The sequence below is a fragment of the Phascolarctos cinereus genome, unplaced genomic scaffold (assembly GCF_003287225.1).
Source record: "Phascolarctos cinereus isolate Bilbo 61053 unplaced genomic scaffold, phaCin_HiC Scaffold_9;HRSCAF=440, whole genome shotgun sequence".
Lineage (NCBI taxonomy): Eukaryota > Metazoa > Chordata > Mammalia > Diprotodontia > Phascolarctidae > Phascolarctos > Phascolarctos cinereus.
In genome coordinates this window covers 187,014,167-187,037,497 of record NW_027556402.1, presented here as the reverse complement: position 1 = coordinate 187,037,497, position 23,331 = coordinate 187,014,167, and the positions used below count along the sequence as shown (strand labels likewise).

The 23,331-nt window shown below is 38.5% G+C and overlaps 1 long non-coding RNA gene across 1 annotated transcript in view; it reads right to left on the bottom strand.

Moving 5' to 3' along the window:
• Positions 1–7,383: 7,383 nt before the first annotated feature.
• LOC144455213 (uncharacterized) overlaps positions 7,384–23,331 on the bottom strand; it is a 103,589-nt gene continuing 87,641 nt past the window's right edge. The window contains exons 4-5 of the long non-coding RNA XR_013483929.1: positions 17,834–17,905; positions 7,384–7,409 (exon numbers count right to left, since the gene is read on the bottom strand). This is a non-coding gene — a long non-coding RNA (uncharacterized LOC144455213). The remainder of the gene's footprint in view (positions 7,410–17,833; positions 17,906–23,331) is intronic.

The window sequence follows — 23,331 nt, the reverse complement described above, 5'->3', positions numbered from 1 at the left end:
CAGATTGAACATCCTATGTTCTCTGTTTTGTTTTTGTTTTTTGTTTTTGCTTTTTGGTGAGGCAATTGGGGTTAAGTGACTTGCCCAGGGTCACACAGCTAGTAAGTGTCATGTGTCTGAGACTGGATTTGAACTCAGGTCCTCCTGACTTCAAGGCTGGAGCTCTATCCATTGCACCATCTAGCTGCCCCATTCTCTGTTTTAAGGTCCCTTCTCATTCTAATGGTCTATGTTATAAGTATCCTATTTGTCCTAAAATGCTATATTCCAAGGGCCTGTCCAGCTCTAACATTATGTTCTAAGATACCTTCCAGTTCTAACGTTCTGTAATCTGTGTACTTGGGAGATCACCTGTGTCATTTGTCAGGGAAAGGGCACAATCTTGTCAGATTTCTTTTATAGCATTGTTCATTAATCCAAAGAAGACATTATGAAAAATGCAGACCCAGAGATAAAATTTCCTTTAACATCACCTGAACCAACAACAGCATCCTTTGGTACAACATCAGTACCCCAGAGACTTTTCTTTTAAAGGGGAAGTGAAAACTAATGGGTATAATTGAAAGTACAAGGAGAATTGGGCTATAGGCAGAATGTAATTATCTGTCCTGGCATGATGCCAGCAAGCTGGAGCTCACTGCTTCTGGTCCTCCAGGCAGTCACTGGCTCCAATCATGGCCATCAGGGATTATGGCTTGCTGGACATTTCACTTGAAAGATATGAGTGAGATCTACTGCTATGTGGAGACTCCCAGATTTATTTTCACTTGTAAAGATGTATTTGAACTTGGGTCCATGGAGAAGCAAGGTTTGTGCACTACCAAGTGGCCCCATTTAACATGTACTCCAAGTGATTCCATTTTATAGGGTCTAGATAGCTTGGCTAGTCCACAGTGCCACATTACTCTCTAAACTCACTTAGCATAACAATTCAAAAAAAAATTACCAATGGAGAGAGGAAAAAAAATCTCATTAGATTCAGCTGTTGCTTGAGTAGGGGGTAGAAGCAGGAGGTCATGAGGAGGGGTGATTTTTACAGAACTTCCTTATTGTATTAAGGCACAAAACCATTTAACAGAGCCCAAATGATTTAATCGCAATCCAGATGGGATTTCTAGATTGAATAATTTCCATTTTTGCCATCCTTTAGTATTTCAACCAAGCAAGGGTGGTATGATGTGGCAATTTTGGGATCTGGGGATTTTTAAGACATAATTTCATTTATGGAGACATGATTAGAAGAACATTAGACTCGCAAAGAGTTTATATGGTGACATCCAGAGGAGGGTTAGAATTTCAAATCTAGTCATAGCATTTTAAATCTTGCCTTCCCAACACTGGCACCTGATGTTCATAGAATCAAAAGCATCTCAGATGAGAAGGGTACTAGGAGGTTGTCTAGCCCTACCCCTCCCTAAACATAAGTTGTTTCAATTAATTTACATTTACATTCATTAAATGCCTACTAAGTGCAGAGTACTCTGCTAGGCACTGGGAATAAAATGATAAAAATTTTTAAAAATCATCACTGACCTCTAGAAACTTATATTCCTAAACTTACCTATGCAATATGTAAACTGATAAGTAAATATAATTTGAACAGGGAGGGAAGTATGAATAATTAGGGGGACACAGCAAAGTCTTTCCAGAGGAGATAATATCTGAGATGAGCCTTGAAGGAAGCAAAGATTTCTACTGTTCAAAGATGGGAAGGGAGTTTATTCCTGACATGGGGGATAATCTGGGCAAGGCACTTAACATAGAAAATTAGGTTGCCATGTTCTGTGAACAGCAAGTGGCCCATTTGGCTGGAATGTAGAGCTCAAGGAAGGACTGTGAAGTCACAAGACCTTCAGCAAGGGGCCATTCACCTTTTCTTGAAGACCCATTATGTCCAGAGGTGACCCATTCTACTTTGGGATAGCTCAAATCATTAGGAAATTTTCCCGTTGTTTGGTGTTGAAATCTATCGCTACCACTTCAACCTTTTGCTTTTAGATCTGCCCACTAGGGTCAATGTGGATTGCTGATCCACCCAGGATCTTACTCCAAGTTTCTGCCCCTATTCATAAGGTTCTAAGTACAAAGCCTATGACATTTCACTTAACCCACTCAACTGGAATTTAGCTATCCAACTCCCTGCCATCTCTCTTGAACTTTTTTTTTTTTTGTAGAGGAAGAGGAGGTAGGGAGAAAGGAAGGGCCTTCATTTCAGATGAGGAAAACAGAGCCCTGAAGGTCAGAAAAGTGCCCTACTCACAGTCATGGGACAAATTAATAGCAGAATTGAGACTTGATCTCAGATCTCCCAACTTCCAGGCCAGGGCTCTTTAGACTTCCCAGTTTTAATCTGGTAAAAACCCCACAGCTTGCTGGGATGGAGGGCAGAAGCCTGACTTAGACCTCCATGTATAGTCCCTGAAAATTGATAAAAAGAAAACTATCTCTCCCATTAGTAGTGGTTTTGGAGACTGCCTCAATCTGGTATCAGAGGGGTCCATCATGGTGAGGAAGTACAAGATGTTCTTCCCATTCTTTTGGCTGTAAAGAGCTTCCCATCATAGGCTTATGTGCTAAAAACTGCTTTGATTAGGTGGATAAAATATAATGAAGAACCAAATTAGTCAATGTATTTTAGTTCTATTTTCTAAAGCAGGTGCAAACAGGGACTATGGCAGTCTTGAAACTGGGAACTGCATCCTGAGAGGTAGGACAATGTATTTAGCCACCTCCAAAACTCCAGAGGTCTTGGGGCTAATGATTTCAGAATAGAGGAAGCCAGGAGGCAGCACCATGAGGTGGAGGGAGCAGAACAAGGTTCTAGTTCTACTTTTCTCCTAACCAGGTATCTGACCCTAAACCAGTCAGTTCAGTTCTCTGGGCCCCTTACTTTTTCAATCGATAAAGTAGGTCAGTCAACAAACATTTGTTAAGTGCCTATCAGGTGTCAGGCACTGTGCTAGGCTGTGGAGATAATGAGACTGGATTAGAAAATGAGAGGATTGGATTGGATAATCTCTGAATCAGTTAACAAACATTTATTAAGTACCTATCATGTTTCAGGCACTGTGCTAAGCAATAGGGATACCAAAGAAAGAGAAAGGTTTGGACTAGATGATCTCTGAGTCAGTTAATAAACATTTTTAAAACACTTGCTATGTGCCAGGCACTGCTCTATGCTGGGAAGATAAAGAAAAGTGAAGACATCATCCCTGACTTCTAGGAGCTCAAATTTGAATGAGGGGAGAGGACATGCAAATAATTCTGGATATACAGAATATATACAGTGTAAATGGAGGGTACTCTCAGAGGTTCCTTTCAACTCTAACCCACTACATCCTATCACCCTAAGACAGGGTCACTTCCAATGTCCAATTCAGTAACATTTATTAAGCATTGAAAAGCACTGTGTTAGCTACTAGGCGATTTAGGAAGTTAAGATAAGACATGGTCTTTTTTGTTGTTATTGTTGTTGAGTCCTGTCCGACTCTTCATGATCCCGTTTGGGGTCCCCTTGGCAAACATACTGGAGAGGTTTGCCATTTTCCTCTCCAGCTCATTTGCAGATTAGGAAACTATGGCAAACAGGGTTAAGTGACTTGCCCAGAGTCACACAGCTAGTAAGTATCTGAGGCTGGATTGGAACTGGGGTCTTTCTGATTCCCCTTAGGCTTATGAAATTTAGAGTCTGAGGTGGGGGGGAAGTAAGACAGATAGCTATAAAAATGATAATTGCAGTAGATGGGTGTGAAACAAAGTGTTATGTGAGGTCTGAGGAAGGAAAGTCTACTAATGGAGCATCTAAGGTTTCAGGAAGGAGGCAGCATTTGTGTTTAAGAATATAGAATGATAATATTCTATACTCTGTGTCCTAAGTCCACATTCAGCTCTAAAACTCTTTGTTTCACATTCTAATTTCCCTTTCAGCATCCAGATTCATAATTCATTATTCCTGAGTCTATGCTTGAGGTCCATGCATGTGCATATAGCATGATGCCTTCTTCCTCTTTACCACGTTAAGCCGAAATAGAGGTAGTATGTAATAATGGAAGGTATACTAGGCTAGGTGTCAAAAGTCTTTGGTTTTTACCTTTGAAGTCACCACTCATTGACTAGGCCGTTTAGCTTCAGTTATTTTGACTCCAGTTTCTTTATTTAGAAGATGAGAAGGTTGGTCTTGAAGATATCTAAGGTACTTTTTATCTTTAACATTCTAAAATTCTACCATCATGAAATCTGGGAGTGAATATTCCATGTAGACTCTTGTAGGCTTGCTCCCCACCTCCAAATGTCCAGAGGTGAACCAAACCTGATATTTCTGTGACCTTCAGAAAGTTCAGTAAAATGCACTGGAGACATTGCTGTTCTATGTATTGAAAAAGCAGTTTCTAGGGGGACATATTATCCATTTTCTACCTTTAGGCCCTGCCTGGGTCTTACTCAATCATGGTTTCCAACAATTTCTATCATACTTTCTGGCTCACAAAGAACTTTCTTCACCACCATCCTGTGTGATAGCTAGGGCAAGCATTGTTATTCTAATTTTATACATGGGGCAGCTGAGGCTAGGAGAAGAGAAACCATTGATAGAGGTCATAAACCTAGGAAATTGGGTTTGTAGTAACTGTACTACAGTTAGGTACTATAGTAACTGAGGGACAGTTACTACAGGTATAGTGTTCTATTTGCTGCATCACATTGCTTATCTCTAATTATTCCCATAGGGGAATGATTATTTTTTCTTACAAATGTCATTATTGGTGTGAATGGTTTAGCAGTTTAATTTCAATTGCTGTTGTTGGTAGAGTGAAACTGTGTCTTTGGAAGGCATTTACTGAAGATACAATGCAATTTCCTGGTCTGAGCTGCTAATTCAGGGGCTGCAGAACACCATCTGGTCCAGTAGGTGGCATTACATGTCCATACATCACCTACCTGCCATTTTTACATTTGTTCTTAAAACGATTAGTTTGGTTCGGTTAAAGGGGGAAAAATAATAGCTTTCCTTAACAGCAGCAACAATAAAAAAATAAAATGGTCCCAGATGAAATGAGAAGACTTTCTGTTGTTGTTGTTGCTGTTAATAAATCAATATGTACCTTTCTAGACTTTAAAAGGGACCATAAGGTTATAGAGGGCTATATAATGATAAAAAATGATTGGGTACAAGTTTTTCTAAATAGAAGCACCAATTTTGACTCTTCTTTCTTTATCCAAAAGATTGGAAACCCTGTTTTTTTAGTGTTGGAGAAAATTACATCCTGCGCTGGACTCTACAGGAAAAAAACCTTGTATCAAATTCTTTCTCAGTGAAAGCTGAAAATATGTCTCCTGTCTCTGGACACAGTCAGTGTCCTTTCACAGGCCTTTGGACTGGGTCACATCTGCATTTAGTCTGTGATGTTATGACTCTACACAACCATTTTGGAAGGGAGTATCAGTGTATACGGCTACAGCTGTTCAAGGAGTCCATTTTTTAATCTGTCTTTATCTCTACTTTACTTTCCAAACACATGATGTTGCAATGAAAATGTACTACATTTGGAGCCAGCAGACCAGGAATCTCATCTTGATTCTACCACTTATTAGCTACATAACTTTTGGCAAGCCACTTTAATTCTCTGAGCCTCAGTTTCCTCATCTGAAAAATGGAAATAATTACTATACAAACTTCCTCACAAGGTTGATGTGAGGCTCTATTGAAATAATATCCATAAAATACTTTGTAACTATAAAGTATCCCATAAATGCACATTTTTATTACTTCAATGCATCAAAAATACACACTTTTTTTGTAGTTGTGATAAGACTTTCTCCAGTGACCACAATCCCTCAGGTCCTTAGAAGACGGTCTTTGTGAGTTTCTATGGTTGAATAAATAAATTTGTCTTCTGGTGTCCAACTTTATAACGATGACACTTTCTGCACCTAGCTCCATTGGTTCTTGGACACAGCCCATTATAAGGCTCATATTTGAAATCTTTATTCTTTGCTACCACTTGTCAGAAGACCTTATCCTCCATTAGTATAGTGTTGTAGAATCCAGGGTCACCTCCATGCCACAATGAGGTGTCAGAGGAAGACTTTTGGGTAGGGACTATTATTATTAATAATAATTAATATAATTTATAATTTATTGTCCTACATATTTCAATATTATTGATTTATTATTAATAATAATAATTAATTATTACTAATTCCTCAACTACCCATTTCTATTCCCTTTAGAGGAGTTTTATAAATCAGAGTTTCCTTACTCACCATTAGTGAGTCATAGTTATAGCCCACATTATTACACCATCTTTAGTTCTAGATTGGTGACTCATTAGAAAAAATCTGATTGTGGAGGGCCTTCAGCAACATGTGAAAGAGTTTTTATTTTATACTGGAAATAAGAGGTAATGATATCAATAATTATAAGGATAATAAAAATAACCATTGCTAATATTATCATTTCCTTCTACCAGCTTTCTAAGAGTGACCCATCTGGCCCATCTTCTATTTGTGATTTTTCAAGGTAGACTTTTCTAGGAAATTCATTAATTCATTCCTTAAACACAGATTTACCCAGGATATACCAAGGGCATATCTTGTATTTGCTGATGGGGATATGAAGCAAATGTAAAACTCTGCCCCTGTCCTCTAAAAACTTAAGTAACAATATTCAGCATAAAATCATTGGTACATTAAGAAAAGCGGGAAAGGATTTCTGGGAAGAGGGAGATCACCGTGGAGTATTTGAAGGCCTCATGGAAGACATGGGAATCCCCCTGTTTCCACCCAGTTTCCATCCATCCAGTCCAGTTCCCTCCTTTTTTCTCCCATGAGATCAAATATAGGCATTGGTGGTTTTCATTAAAGCAGCTAGGTGGCATAGTGGATGGATTCAGGAAAATACTGAGTTCCAATTCTGCCTCAGATATTTACTAGCAGTATAATGCTGGGCAAGTCACTTAACCTCTGTCTGAGTCAGTTTCCTCATCTGTAAAATATAAATACGTATACAGGTGAGGACCAAGTAAATATATATATGTACAATTATAAATTATGTGTGTGTATATATATATATATATATATGTGTGTGTGTATAATACACACACACATATATATGCGTATTTATCTATATGTACACACATATCTACACACAGTACACATATATTGTACACGCATATATTGTGTATATATATATACATATATAAATACACACATACATATTATCTATCCATCAGTCTATCGAGAGTGCTTTGCAAATATTAAATCACTACATAAAGGTTAGCTATTATTATGAAAGGAAGAAAAGGAGGAGAAAGAAGAGGAAAATGAATGGAAGGAGCGCTTAAGAAAAAACATTGTATGTTAGATGAGAATTCGATTTCCCCTTACCTGCAGCAGAGACGTGGGGCCATGATCTATGGTGTAAAGGAGAACAGGTAAACATCCACTACATAGACTTTATGAACACATTGAATAAAATAAGTTTCATCCAGTTCAAGTCAGCAAGTGTTTTTCAGGCATCTAGCATGAGCTTAGCATGAGCAAAGCATCATACTAGATACTGGAGAGGAAATACATTCCCTTATAAAGTTTTAGCTCTAGAAGGGGGAGGAGAGAACACATATATAAATAAACATAAAACAAAATACAACATGACAAGTCTGTAAGAGTCCTATGAACAAAGTGTTGTCTTGTGGTATGGTAAAAAGGGCACTAGAGTGGGAGGAGGGCCAATTCCAGCTGGGAAGAGCTTTACCTGTCATCTAGTCTAACCCCTCATTTTACAGAGGAGGAAACTGAAGCCCAAAGAGGTCAAGTGACTTGACTAAGGTCCCAACAGCAGGCAAACATAAGATTTGGGATATAAAAACCCGGATAGGAATCCTGCCTTTGCCACTTATTAACTGTGTGATGTTAGAGAAGTCATTTCATTCTTTCAAGCCTCAGTTTCCTAAGAATAATGACACTTGTATGGAGGGAAAGCATGAAGCTGTGACTAGAGGTGCTGGTTGTTCTAGCGGAGATCATATTAAGTCACTAATTATAGCAAAAATTCCAAATTGCCTTAGAAAAGGATGTTTCTACATTGAGGGCTTCTGACACTGATGAAATGTCATGTGCAGACCAAAACAAGAACAATAATTACACTAACTACTTCACAAGGCTAACTGTTCATAGGTTCAGAAGTTTAGAAGTGGAAAGGAGCTTATGGTCATCCAGTTCAGTTCCCTCCCTTTTTTTTCCCCCTCATGAGATCAAATGGGATCATAGATCCGTATTACTTTGTAATTTTGAGCAACCATATAAAGAAATGAATTATTATTCTTAGCACTACCACCACCATTATCATCGATTTCGTTGATCATCATGGGCATTTAAATAGGATAAGCTTTGAGGCAATGGAAAGTTAGCTATCGTTCCTCTTCTGAGCTCGGACTTGTTTGTGCAATGATAATAATCCTGGGCACTTGCATTACACCTTCCTCTGAGGTGCTCTAAGTGCGTCACAAAGAGCAATTAATTAAGCATTACAGAGCACTTGGGGAGTAAATATTATTATGCATCTCGTGGCAATGGGAAGTCAGGCCCAGAGAAGTAAGAAGACTGAGATCTACTAGTTGGTTGGACCTGAGCCTTCAGCCCCAGCTCTTTCCAGTTTTTCTTGTTGGGTCCTAGATACTATTTCTTCTCCTTTAAATTTTTTTTTTAACTGATAAATTTTGTTTTTATTTTGCCTGTATTTCCTCACCTATGTGCCTCTCTCCAACCCCTGCCAGATCTCGGCACCATTTCTAAACAGAATTGATAAAGCAGAAACACTGTAAACAATTATTAGACCATTTCCAGATTGTTCTGGGAAGTTGTAGAAATTCATAGGTAATTGGTCAGTGAGGAATAACTGGAAACTTTCTTTTGATATTTTTAATGGGTGGCCGTTGGCTTAGTGAAGAGTAGCATGGATTGAGAATGAGGACACCTGCATTAGAGCTTCAGTTCTCTCACTAATTAGCTCTGTAATTGTTGGTTATTCAATTCAACCAACATTTATTAGTCATTTTCCTCACTTAAGTCTCAGCTTCCTCACCGATTAAAAATGGATTATTTTTGATCATGTCTCAAGGAATATCTACTAAATTATGAAAGATTTCTGATCTGCCTTGGTGGAAGGAATCGGCACACTGATGAAATCCTTGAAGTCATTTTAATAATAATCGTAACAACAACAATAATAGCTTTATTGAAGATTAAAAATAGATCCTAGATTTCTGCCTCAACAGCTAAAAGAGAAAGCTTTTTCTTCTTCTTCAGTAATTGGTGACAATGAGCTATTGCTGAGTTTAATCCATTTATACTAAATATACAGGGGGCAACATGTCTTATGTAGGATGCAAGCAAGCATGAGGTCAAAACTTTTGAGTGCTAAGCTAAATCTTTTACAAGTCCTGGACAACTGTGGTTTTTCAATGAGTGGACACATCCTGATATAAATTTTACTCTGGTGTGGGTTTCCACCCTGTGTGCCTGTTGGTGAGAGGCACGTATGCAGGAGCCCTTGAAGTGATGATGCTCATTCAGATGTCATCTCCTCTGGGATTCTAAACCCCAGGGTGCCCCACGCATCAGTGTGCACCAAATGAATTAGCAGAGGAAACAGCAGTAGCACTGGGAAAGAGCTTATTATTCCTATTGAGCCGTGCATTGAGAGCTTTAAAGAAGAAGAAAAGAGAAGAGGGGGAAAAGGAAAGACAGGATCAGCCGCCTGGAGCCTGGGGTAGAGGGAACATTGAAAGCAGTACTAGCCACGGCATTGCATTGTAAGAGAAAATGCTGGGCTGGAAGTCAGGAGACCCACATTCACTTCTTGCTCTGACACTAACTTACAGTGGGATATTGAGCAAGGCATATTGCCACCTTGAAACTCGGTTTCTTCATCTGAAAAATGAGGGAATTAGATTAGATGATTTTCTGAAGTGTCTTACAGAGCCAATATTGTGTGCTTTTATCCAGATCTAACAGTTTGGGTTCCAATGACCTACCCAGTGCTAACATGCTATGTTCTAAGGTTCCTTTTACCTATGTCCTTTGAGGTCACCTCCAGCTCAGGCATTCTGTGTTCCAAGGTCCCCTACAGCTCTGGCATTCTATATTCTAAGGTCCCCTGCTGCTCAGACATTCTATGTTCTAAGATCAACTCCACCTTGGACATTCTATGTTCCAAGGTCTCTCTGCCATCTCTGCCATTCTATGTTCTAAGGTCCCCTGCAGCTCTGATATTTTATGATTCAAGGTCCCCTGCAGCTCTGACATTCTATGTTTAAAGAGCCCTTCCAGTTCTGACACTCCATGTTACAAAGCCCTTTCTAGAGCTAATGTTTTAGGACCATTAAGAAGAGGAAAGTGTGACTAGGTGACTGCTTGAGTTTTGTCGCTGCCAACCCACGGGGAACTGAAAAGGCAATTTCTGCAGTGTGTTTATAGGATCGGCCATTTCACAGCCCTGAGCGAGTTATGAAAAATACATTGGCAAACTTCAGGGAAATTGTATTTATTGTGGTGGTGGTGGTGGTGGTTATTGTTTATTTTTTCTCTGTTGGTTAGAAGACATCGTGTATAGGGCTAAATTTCAAGGACGCATCGTGGTTCTGTTGTCATTAACAAATAACTGGACTCCATATGATTTGGCAGCACTGGATGGCATCACAGGTTAGTGGCCCGATTTCTCTTTGTTGAGCTTAGTGAGTCACATCTGAGTTGAAGTGAAATGAAGAGTGCTTCTTTTGCGTTCTCAGACTATGTGCAAATGTCAAGGCGCAGCAGATAATTTTGTGGAAGTTCAAATTGGGATCAACCTCCAGAGAACCATATTTGTTCAGCATATTGCCACCTCCCTCCATTTCCCTTCTCTGTCCACACCTTTGCACTAACTGTCCCCCCAGGCCTGGAATCTTCTCATTCCTCACCTCTGCCTCTTAAAACCCCTGGCTTCTTTGGAGACTCAGTTATGACCTTTGGCCAGAGGCCTTTTCTGGCCTCCCCTCCTGCCCCTCTGGTTGCTAGGGTTCTTTTCTTTACTTACTCTTTAGGGTTCCTTTCATCCACTCTGAATTTATCTTATATGCAGTTATTTATGTATTTATTGTTTCCTCTGTTAGAACATAAGCTCCTTGAAGTCAAGGACTGTTATTTACCTCTCTCTGTCTCCCTACTTGGATACAAAGTGCTCGACACATAGTAAGTGATTTAAAAGTGCTTGATAGCTATATCTTTATTTGCATAGGTATACATATATATTTACATGTGTGTACATAAATACATATTGTACAGTTTTTAAGCCTTTAAACAACTCTATAGATTGAAATCCATTTCCCTTTATAATGAACTGTATTCAAATGTCCTTTTCCTACCTCTGGCAAGCCAAAGATTCATAGTCTGCTTGAATCCTAGTTATTTGTGGGAATTTGCTATTGTGTTATTTTGGATCCCAAAGAGTTACGACTTGGGCCCTGTCTCTGAAGTAAATGGGAACTGGTGAGGTCAGCATCACCCTCAGAGTGATATAATTGCAATGGCTTTTGTGTCTCTTCTGGAGATGACTTCTACAGTGGAATGTCATACTGGGGCCTCATGGGAACTAATCAAGATGACTTTTCTCGATCCTGCCAAGAGTTAACTGATTCAATAACGTATCCAGTTTTTAAATCCTGCTCCTTCATATTATATATTTAAAAGAAAATAATTCCCCAGTAGGAGCACAGAATTTATTAGATTTTGGTTTGGTATTAAGGGAATTGAGGCAATTGAGTGAACCACACTGACGCCATCTTGTGACTCAATTCTGGATCTTGCTCAGTTCTCTTTCAATAGAAACAGACCCAATTCAATAGACTCAATTATGGGTCTAGCCCAATTTCTGTCTTATTCAATTATGGGAATTGTGAGATAGCTTTATTACATTGTTTAAATCTAATCCTGTGCATCTGGGAAATTGGGATTACCTCTCCCTGCTGCTTAAAGACCCTTAACCAAGGATCTAGGTTATGCTGACCAGAAACCCAGTCAGACCCAAAGACTGATGCAGATAGTTTTCTCAGTTCTAAAACTCAAGCAACCCATATACCTTATGTGAAAACTGGCCCCATTTTTGGTTACTCTAATCTTTCCTCCAACTGGAAATCAGATTATCTAATTTTGTTTCCTGGTTTTCTTTTAATTGGTCTTTTTTGACTAATTGTTTTTTAATAAGTAAAACTCTTTCTCCCCTTGTATTCCAGATCCAGTGCCAAGCTGAGGAGGCCTGTCCCAGTTTGTTGAGCAATTGGCATGCATTGCTTAGCAAATCGATATGCTCAGATGTTCTAACCTTTGTTTCCTCAGTCATTTCATCTTTCACCTATCACAGTATGGTATGCCTGCGATGGAAACTCCCTTCACTGATGCAGATTGGCAACTACTTCATAATTTATATTCTTAGAGGGTTTTCTGGGGCATTGGGAGGTCATTAGTTGCACAGTATCACACAGCGAACATATAGGCAGAGGCCAGACTTGAACCCAGGTTTTCCTGGCTCTACTCTGCTAGGACCAATTGGATACTAGTGGGTGTCCTAGGCTGCTTTAGGGCTGCTTTTGTCACTTAGGGAGATCATCAAATCAAAATCTCTGGTTTCATAAATGGGGAAACTGAGGCCCAGTGAAGGGAAATGATTTGTTCCAGGGCATGCAGTTAGTTACCATGCCCCCAGGACTTAAATGCAGGTCTTCTGACTTCAAACCAGTGTTTGTGTGTCTTTTGTGTTATAACATGTTTTATACTCAATTTTTTTTTTTTGGTTAGGCAATTGAGGTTATGTGACTTGCCCAGAGTCACACAGCATGTGAGTGTTATGTATCTTAGGCCAAATTTGAACTCAGTCCTCCTGACTTCAGGGCTGGTGCTCTATTTACAGCGCCATCTAGTTGCCCCTATGGCATGTTTTGAAGAGCACTTTTATTTCCAAGTAATGCCGCTGAGGCAGCTCTTTGAAATTTGGAGTCAGAAATTCCAAGTCCCAGTTCCACCATTTACTTTCTACGTTAAGTATGGGCCAATCTCTTCACCTTCTAAATCCCAGTTACCTCACTTGTCAAAAAAGACTAATAATATCCATACAATCTATTTCACTAAGCTTAACACTGAAGTGGCCTTGCTCTGGCTTCTGCACTGTATTTGGAGCCTTGATTTCTTTGTCTGTAAAATGAAGGGATTGTCCTAGATGACCGTGAGATACCTTCCAGATCTAAATCTATAAACCTACGAGCCTATACCTTTCACATCCATGGGTCTCAATTTTCTTCATCTATAAAATGAAATGGTTGGATGATTCCAAAAGCCCCTTCCAACTCTACAATCAATGAGCTCCCTTCCTGGGCTTTCTGGAAAGCCAGCTTTTACTCATGCTGAAGTGACTAATGTGGATAGTAAATTGACAGCAGAACAGACTATACACATAGATATTCTGAATAATCAAATGGTCTGTTCTTGCTATTTGTGTTCAAAGCTGATCCCCTTGTATTGTTGTTGTCATTTTTCACTCATATCTGACTCTTCATGGCCTTTTTTTTTGGGGGGGGGTTTGGGCAAAGACACTAGAATGGTTTGCCTTTTCCTTCTCCAGCTCATTTTACAGATGAGGAAACTGAGGCAAACTGGGTTAAGTGACTTGCCCAGGGTCACACAGCTGGTACATGTCTGAGGCCAGATTTGAATTCAGGAAGAGGAGTCTTCCTGCCTATCCACTGCAGCAAATGAAGTAACAGCCCCTAATGTATAGTTAATAGAAATTCCAGTTTGGTTCATACATATCCGGTAGTAATTTATACTCTCATTGCACCTTTTGTTATAAAATATGCAGTGACAGAGAGATGTCTGTGTTTATAGAATATATGTATATTTGTGTCCTACTTTATAAATGGTTTGTTATAGATTCCTGTAACATCATCTGTTACTCTTTTTTAATATCACCAGAGCATGCTATGATACATCCTCAAATAATTTGTTTTGGAATAAGCTGATTCTTCTAGTTTCCTTTTTTAATATAATTGGAAATATTGCTTCAGTATATGTTATTGTTTCAGCCATGCCCATTTAAAGGAAGTCTCTTGGTTTCTCTCTCTCTTACAATTCACTTTTTCTCGTGGAAGTTAGAGGCATTATTGAAAGATAATTAATGTTTACTTAAATTAGCCTGAAGACATCCATAATTTTTCAGAAGTGTAGTGGGTTCTTAAAGAACCTTTAGATAGTTGGCCACCACCTAGAAATAATTGCTTCACTTTTCCTGGGGAAAAAGCTTGAACAAACAGGTGATATTTGGCAAGCTGGTCAGTGGTATCTCTCAAAACCTGTAGAGAGAGATCTGTTTCTTGGAGGTGAATGTAGCTGACTCTGACTTGGTCTATGACTTGGCATATCCTGTACTTTCTTAGGATGAGATAGAGATTAGACATAAAAATAGTAATTACACACACACACACACACACACACACACACACACACACACAGAGTAATATAAGTATAGTAATGATGCTTGTGGGCAGCCAGATGTCTAGTGACAGGCCTGGAATTAGGAAGACTTATCTTCTTGAATTCAAATCTGGCCTTAGACAGTTACTAGCTACCCTGGGCAAGTCACTTAACCCTCTTTGCCTCAGTTTCTTGATTTGTAAAATGAGCTGGAGAAGGAAATGGCGAACCACTCCAGTATCTTTGACAAGAAAACCCCAAATGGGGTCACAGACAGTTGGATCCAACTGAAAAAAAAATGACTAAATGACAACAATAATGGTTACAATGTAATTGTAATATTTGCAATAACTACAAAACACTGAGATTTGCAAAGTGATTTCCCTCACATTGTGCCTTACTTCCCAATATAGAAAAAATTATTCAAATGAATTGAGACTAGATCTTTGTAACAGCCTTGTGAATTAGTTGATGTTATCATTCCCATTTTACAGGTGAGAAAATTGACCCTAAGGAAGGTTAAATGACTTGCTTAAGGTCATACAACCAGTAAAAGTCTGAGGCAGAATTCAGAAAGAGGTCTTCCTCACTCCAAATCTAATATTGTATCCACTGTGCCGGTAGGGTCAGGAAAAAGTAAGAGCCATATTCATCTGCAAACCAGTCACACTCTTTCTTCAAAATGGCTTTCATGAAACCAAAGTGTGGTGTATAGTGGATTCATTTTCAATGAATGTATTTGTATATATGAATCTATCTATATATATTTATGCACACATGCACACCTTCAATGAACTTAATACACATATATGATTATATATCTATACAAACAATAAAGTACTTATATATGTAATAGATTCACATATGCATCTATCTATGTATATCATATTTCCTTTTAAAGAGGTCTCATGGAATAATAGAATCTCAGAATTGGAAGGAGAAGCAGAGAGCGCAGTCTACCTTGGCAAGAATAATTTTTACAACATACCCAAGTGGTTTGAAGGCATCTACTTGGGGGAAACCTTGTAGCTTCTAAGGCAACTCATTCTACTTTTGGACAGCCCTAATTATTGAGAAGTTTCTTCATTTCTTTTAAAAATCAAACCTAAATCTACTTCTTTGTCACTTCTACCCATTTTTCCTCATTCTGCCCTCTAGGGACATCTTGTTTTAGAGGGGCACCCTATATTTAGGCTGATGGGAGTCCTGTACATTGGTAGAATAATTCTGTTCTCCAGGATTGTAAGGGGAAAAAAATCCAGTTGCCAACATTGGAAGCCCCACAGAAATTTAGTTTAGTAGGTTATATCTTCCTTCTCCTTGACAGCAAAAAGGTATCAAGCAGAGACATAAAATGAAAATTTAAACCTCTAAGAAGATAAGGAGAGGTTAGGTCACTTGGTCAGTATCACAAAGAGACTAAATAGCAGAGACTTTGGCAAAATGCCTCTACTTAAAACAACAAAAGAGATGGGATTTGCACCCAGGTCCTTTGTCTCAAAGTTCAGCTCTCTTTCCATTATACCACTGTCAAAAAAGAAACACAAGAGCTAATTTCCTTCCTTATTAGGGAACCGATGCTCATCAGTACAGGAGCTGTTTTTAAAAGGCCAAAATGCAGTTGAAAGCATTCAATTGGTTCTCTGGTCTGCCTGCTCAGGCCTGCTAACTCTAATCCCAATTTTGAGTTTCTCACCCTAACTCCATCAGATTCTTAACCCCTAATCTTAACTTTAACTCCACAACACATATAAAGGGACCGTATGGAGGGCTGATTCACTCGAGTGATCTAATCATGTTGCTTTCTTTCTGCCTCTGTGAAAAAAAGACACGTCCAACATCTATCTTGTCTCAATTCAACACATATTTTTAAGGACCTACCAAATGCAAGGCATTGTGCTACCCATTTGGGACATGAAGATGAAAACTGACAGTCACTGCTCTCAAGGGGCTTAAAATCCAATGAGGGCAATAATATATGTTCATAAGAGAGTATGATACAAGATAAAATGTGATAAATACAAAGAGGGCAGTCCAGACAAAGTACTATAAAAAAAATCTGAAGAGAGACAGAGTGAGACAGAGACAGAAAGACAGAAATGGAGAGAGACAAAGGGAGAAAGACACATAGAGAAAAAGAGAAACACATACAAAGAGGGACAGAGACTGATAGAAACAGAGTCAGAAAGAGATAGAGACAGAGAAACACATAGACAGAGGCAGACACAGAATATTCAGCTACAGGCATGAAAAAGGCTTTATGAAGGCGTCATCCTTGAAAGAAGAAAAGAATTTCAATAGGTGGAGACTCAAAAAGAATCCATTGCAAACATGGGGCTGGCCTATGCAAAAGTACAGGGGAAGGAAATTTAAAAGACCATTTGGGCAAGAAATAGACCAGTTTGGTTGGAATATAAAGGGGACAAAAGGAAGTAACAAGAAATAACGGTGGGGAGGTTGGAACCAATTTCTGGAGAATATTAAATATTGGACTAAAGAGTTTCTATTTGTATCCCTTAGGCAAAAGAGAGCCACCAAAAGTGCTTGAGGGCAGGAGTGACATGATCCTGTTTCTATAGCAGTATGATGATTTTGATGGTTGTATGGGTGCACTGGAGAAGTGTTAGAGACAAAGAGAACAGACAGGCTCTGAGTTAGGGGGTCACAGTGTGAGGAGAAAAGATGGGATAGAGGCAAGAGATATTGTGGAAATGGAATAAGAAAGACCAGGGAATTGGTTGTGGATGGGGCAATGAAAGAGAAGAAAGAATAAAAGATGATAGAGGTTTCTTGTCTGGGAGACTAATAAAGTAATAATATAATGATATTATATACAATAATATTTATAAATAATACATAAATAATATAATAAAGTAAAACAATAAAGATTAATAAGCCACAACACAAATTAGGAGATGGGAAGGTTTTGGTTTTTTTTTTTTGGTGGGGGGAGATGATTTCAGTTTTGAACATGTGGAATTTGAAGTACAAATAGGACATCTGGGTGGAGCTGTCCAGCATAAGGTTTGAAATATGGCGCAGGGACTTATGGGGGAGAGATAATTATACAGGTGGATAGTTACATAGATTTTAGAGTAATCTGCATAGAGGTAATTAAAACTGTCAGAATGGGTGAGCTCATTCATGGAGGGAATGTACAGAAAGAAGAGAAATGTGTTGAGGATAACATCTTGGAGACAGAGGGGTAGCAATAAAGAAGAATAAGGAAAGAATATCCAGAAGGAACAGTTAGGCACGAATACAGTGCAGTATAGAGTGTGTGCCTCAGAAGTTAGATTTTCAGTCCTATGTTTAAAAATGAAAAAAGTATTCTGACCTATTTGGGGATAGACCAAGGTTCTGGCTTTTCAAAACGGTTGATCCATCTTTTGTGGTTCTTCTGTTGCCTCTGGGATGAAAGAAATGGGTTGCAGTCAGAAAATAGCAGTAAGCTGAAATAAATTCATTAAATGCATTCATTCATATTGCCAAGTTAGATATAAGTATTTGACTTCTTACAGACCCACCAGAATTTCTTTAAGCATTTGCATTGTGGTTAAAAATTTAGGATTTACAAATCATTTAATTATTTCTTAAATTTAAGAAAAATTAAAAAACTGTAGAAAACACACTTTTACATGCTTATATTTCCATAGATCTATGAACCCATCAATGTGGGTATTCCCTCCATTTGTTTAAGATCTAGACCCATCCATTCCTCTTCTTTGTATGATTTTTTTTCAATGTTCACTTACAGATCTCTCCACAGAGAACCCCGCCCCCCCCAATGTGCTAGATGCCTTCTTCATTTGATTTCTCAGCATTTAAAACTGGTTCTTTAGACATTGTGGTGTTCCAAGATTTGCTTGCCTGTAGTACTCCAAGACACAGCTTGTATAGGAAGGAATTTGTGCTAAAAAATCTTTGCTTTTTTTTTTTTTGCACTAAGGAGCAACTTGGAATCATCATTGAAAAATGCATTTGCAAGCTTTCTCACTTTCTTGGTGCCCAATATATTCATATGCAATGGTGGTTCTAGATACATGTACATATTACACCAATTCAATAGGAGGGCCATCCAATTCCAAATAATAGTTGGGACAACAGATATTTTTCACCTATTTAGTTTTTCCTATACAAATTGTTCTATTGTTCTCTTGTGAATAGTTATGAATCTCATTGAAGAGGCCCTGCCATATTCTGAGTCTTAATGCAATTAGCTCAATATATCCATGTGGATGGTTCAGGTTTGAGACTTTAAAGACGCATAAGGGCTGTCAATTACTTAGAAATCTCACAATAATAGCTAGCATTTTAAAATTAGCAAGGTGCTGTATAGACTATCTTATTTGAGCTTTACAACAACCCTATGAGGTTGGCGCTATTATCTTCCCCATTTAATAGATGAGAAAACTGAGGCCAGGAGAAGTTAAGTTACTTGCTCAGAGTTATATAGCTAGTGTCTGAGGCAGGATTTGAACTCAGGTCTTCCTGACCCAAGCAAGTTTCATGTTCTTACCTACTGTACAACCCAGTTTCCTCTTCCTATATAACATGAATAACTTTTTCCACGGGAGAGCAAGAAGATTGGATATGGTCAGTACCAAACAATATTGTGACAAATTAAAATGACAATATCTAAAAGACTGGATGCAACTGAGTACTGATAAGGGAGACATTTGTGAATCAGCTGTGTGCAACTGGATCATCCAGGTAGAGTAAAGGGCCAAAGCAATATCAAATTAGAAGAAATGTTAAGGATAAGATGACACTGTGACCAATTGCCACAGTTTAAACCTGACCTATTTAAATATGCTGCTAATACATAGTGGAAAAATGAATAACGGAAAAATGGAAAATACTTTCATATAAGGAGTTAGAAAAGATTAAGCAGAAAAAGTTGCTGAAAATGAACCTAACTTACAAACATTGTGTAGATGTGTTGTTATGATTACATTTATCACTAATACTGTCCTATAAACCTCTTCTTTGAGGGACTTCAGTTACACGTCTTTAGAGTACTATTTCTGTTTGACAAGGCTTGGCTGTTGATAAAATAAGCTCAAATATCTGGAAGAGAGGTAACAGTCACTTACCCAGATCCAATGTCATTTTATGAGTGTGGATAAATTTGGACATTTGATTGGATGTAGCGAGAAATGCTACATCTATTGGCAGATGTTTAAAATCAAATAAACAAACCTGAGGCTTTTCAAGCCCTCCCATCCTGCCAATGCAGGACAGCCTTGCCTCTGTTTTCCAATTAAAACCTCTCCCTTAAACCTGAGCCCACATAGATGACAGCCTTGATTTCCTGTGACAAGAATGTATTAATTATGATATATTTTCATATTCTTTGTTTTTATACCTGTAAACACTCACATATTGATACCAGTGATAAAGCCCCTTATTCATGATTCGTCTGTAACTGGTTATTTGATTAACTGGGGCTCTTAACTGAGGCACCCACAGGAGAGAATTGTCAACTCTTTCAAGGACTAAGCTGTCAGCGGATGAATGAAACATACTCTGTCAATGCCCTTTTCCAGATGTTGCTTGGTAAAGCGTAGCTTGATTGCCAATTTAATCCAATCCAATCCAATTCAATTGAAGAAGCATTTATTGAGTACTCACAATCTGTCAAGTACAGTGCCTAGTATGTGCCAGGTACCCCTGGCATATAATAATAATATAGTCTATAACATGCACATACACATATGAAAATAGCATCTTCAGGTTTACAAAGCAATTTACATTATCTCATTTGACCCTCACAGCAACCCTATGAGGTGGGTACTATTATTATCCCAGTTTTACAGATGAGGCAATAGAGGTTGAGAAAAGTTAAGTGACTTGCTCAGGCTGGCACAGATTGTAAGTGTCTATGGCAAGATTTGAATTAAAGTCTTCCTGCTTCCAAGCTGAACATCTCATCCAATGAACTGCCAAAAATAAAATCATTCTTTCCTTTCCCTCCATGGAGTTGATATTTCATTGGAGAGAAACAACACACACACAGATAATTATATCAAAATATGTACAGAGTAAATACAAACTATTTTGGAGATATGGGAGAGCACTAATGACTGGGAGTGGATCAGGAAAGACCTCCTAGAGGAGTTGATATTCATTCATTAATGACTGTATTTTTTGGCCTGGTCAATCATTCTGTCATCTAACTCAAATTTCTCCATTTTCCCATAAGAATAGGATAATGGACTTCATCAAATGGTTTGCTAAAATTGAGTTGAAATATTTCTACAATGAGAGAGGCCATCGGGCATAGTGGATAGAGAACTGGCCTCAGAGTCAGAAAGACCTGGGTTCAAGTTCTGCCTTGCCCCATATACTGGCTGTGTGACTCTGGTCAAGACCTTTTATCTCTCAGTGTTTTGCTCATCTCTCCCAAGCTACAAGTTGCAAAAAAAAGTTTCTGCCAAGCATTGGTAAAGGTAGCTACCTCACACAGGAGATCCCCATAACAATAAAATCACATGGCCGGTTCTTATGACATTACTAGTCTAGTTGTTTGATTGCTTCGATTGTATCTGACTCCTCATGACCCCATTTGGGATTTTCTTGGCAAAAATACTGGAGTAGTTTGCCATTTCCTTCTCCAGCTCATTTTACAGTTGAAGAAACTGAGGCAAACAGGATTAAGTGAATTGCCCAGGGTCATACAGCTAGTAAGTGTCTGGGGACTTGAACTGAGGAAGATGAGTCTTCCTGCTTCCCAGCCCACTGCTCTATGCATTGTTCCACGTAGCTACCCTTTCCTGGTATAGTAACCTTGTTTAATAAAAAAGGAAATCAGATTTTCTATTCTTTATGTTACTGGTAGAATAATAGGCTTCTTGGATTCAAATCCCACCTTAGATACTTAACGGATGTGTTACCTGGGTAAATAATTAAATCTCTATGAACCTCACTTTCCTCATCTGTAAAATGGAGATAATAATAGTTGTAGCACTTACCTCCCAGGATTGTGAAAATCAAATGACATCAGCTACAAAAATTCTTTGGAAACCTTAAAAGGAATAGCTATTTAAAGGTCAGATATTATTATGAAGCCATAGCCATATTGGCTCTATGTGACTGCTGCTTCCCTTTTCTAGATTTACATTCACCAACCCTTAAGTGAATGAATGAATTAAACATGGATTTAAGTGGGGATGATTGATGCACAGTGGCAGGACAGATGGCCAGATGGCCAGGGTAGATAGTTGGATTAGATATGAAACATGGTCTGGTATGGGGCTCACTAGATATAGTTATACAGTTGAGGTTGCCCTCACTCATTAAACAGTTAAGACAGCTCAGTCCCAGGGAAGGAGTTCCAAAGCTGTCTCATTGAACTCTCTTAGGAATTTGGGGCATGTTTCCTGGAGGTCCCACCTGGAAGATGCTGTTAGAGGTAAAGAGAAGTAAGATGGCCCCAGGGCAGCTGGCAAGATGACCTGGATTGGCATCTGGATTTAAAAATGTATTGGTCAGACCTTTGCTTGAGGAAATGACATGGAAAGTAAATAATTATTATATTTATGCATAAATCAAGGATCTCATGTTTATGTTTTAGTCAACGCATAAATATACATGTGTTCATAATATGTTTATATATATATTTACATTTGTGCTATATATAAGACATATTTATGTAGTAATGTTTCCTATCATCAAAATACATTTTTACAAACATGTAAAAATGTATTATAGAGCGACATGTGCTGCCTGTAATCCCTGTTCCCTACACAAAACATTCTATCCCCCATCTTTGGGCCTTTGCACTGGCTGTCCCCCATCACTGGAATGCACTCCTTCCTTATCTCTGCCTCCTGGAATCCCCTCTCTTCCTTCAAGATGCAACACACGCAATACTTCTATATGAGACCCAAACTGACCCCCTCAACTGATAGTGCCTAACCGCTGCCCCTCCCCCAATCTACCTTGAATTTAATGACTTTGTATTTATTTTGAATGTACTTTTACAGGGGTCTTATTAGAAGGTAAAAATCTTGAAATTAGAAATTATTTCATTCTTTTCATTTGTATCCTCAGTGCCTAGAACAGTGCCTGGCACATTGATTTATTACAGAAAAAATTCCTGCCCAAGGTAGAAGATTGGGTTAAATGGACCATCTGATCACTTCCATCTCAGAGATTCTGGTTCTATGACTTGCCCAAAGATGCAGAAAATCCTAATTTGTGACAAAGTCTTGGTGTCCACTCTCTTTCTATTAGGCACTACTACTTGTTATGCATATGGCTGCTGGTGGAGCCACTTAATTGTGATTCCTAGCTGCTCAGGGTCTAAGCTCTATTAGATGAAACTAATGAAGGCACCATAGTCCCCTGGGATAGCTCTTCATCTCCATGACTTCATTATTATTTAATGAAAGCCTTAATGGAGGTAGTTAAATAAATAGCTTGGTACCTGAATAGTGGTTAAAACTTTTTTAAAGTATATACAGAACATTAGAAGGTTTAGAAATGACCAAGCATATTCTATGTTATTGCGATTTATTGAAGTATGGTACTGCCCATTTCCTCCTCTGACAATATCCTTCTTCTGAATCATTTCAGTTCAGAAGGGCCATGAGCATCACAGACATCATTTATAATCATTATACCTTTTTGTACAAGGCTAGGTCAGAGGCTAAGTCTATCACAGTCAGAAGATGTAATTTTAAAAATTAACATATTAATCAGGAGTATGAGTTTTAGGGGAAAAACTGTCTACAATTTCAAGATCATAGAAGATTCAGAAATGGAAAGGACCTTAGATGATATATGGCTCAATCCCATCATTTTACATATGAAGAAACTGAGGCTCTTAGA